This window comes from Octopus bimaculoides, chromosome 1 (assembly GCF_001194135.2).
Source record: "Octopus bimaculoides isolate UCB-OBI-ISO-001 chromosome 1, ASM119413v2, whole genome shotgun sequence".
Classification (NCBI taxonomy): domain Eukaryota; kingdom Metazoa; phylum Mollusca; class Cephalopoda; order Octopoda; family Octopodidae; genus Octopus; species Octopus bimaculoides.
This window is the reverse complement of record NC_068981.1, coordinates 103,091,812-103,092,390: the sequence shown is the minus strand read 5'-3', so window position 1 is coordinate 103,092,390 and position 579 is coordinate 103,091,812.

Sequence of the window (579 nt, the reverse complement as noted above, 5' to 3'; positions counted from 1 at the left end):
ATATATATATATATATATATATATATATATATATATATATATATATATACATATATATACATATATATACACGTACGCACACGCATATATATACACACACATATGTATATATGTACACATATAAAGATTTATAGCGCCCTATGACGTAAGCAATAGCCAGTTTTAATCACGTATAGCGGTTTTCAGAAATTATGAGTGATTCAATATATAAGACTGTGAGAGACAATCAACGTTGTCAGTAACGGAAAATTGGGTTTCGCAGGTGATTATGAGTGTACTTTCGGAGAAGAGGATACTTATGCACCTTATGTATCATATAGCTAGAAGTTATTTGAAAGTCCCAAGATATAGTCTGATGGGATAAAAGTAACCTCTGATCAAAAGTTGGCGAAATTTCTTTCTCACATGAAGAACTATAAGAACACACCATACTGATAGAAAGGCACATGAACGAAGTAGTATTAGTGGAGTGTTGACAAAGGCTATTTTAGTTAAATAAAAACATAAACTAGAAATTGTAATTCACTTCACATTTGCCTGCATACATACAGAGTATATATAAACACACATACATACAGA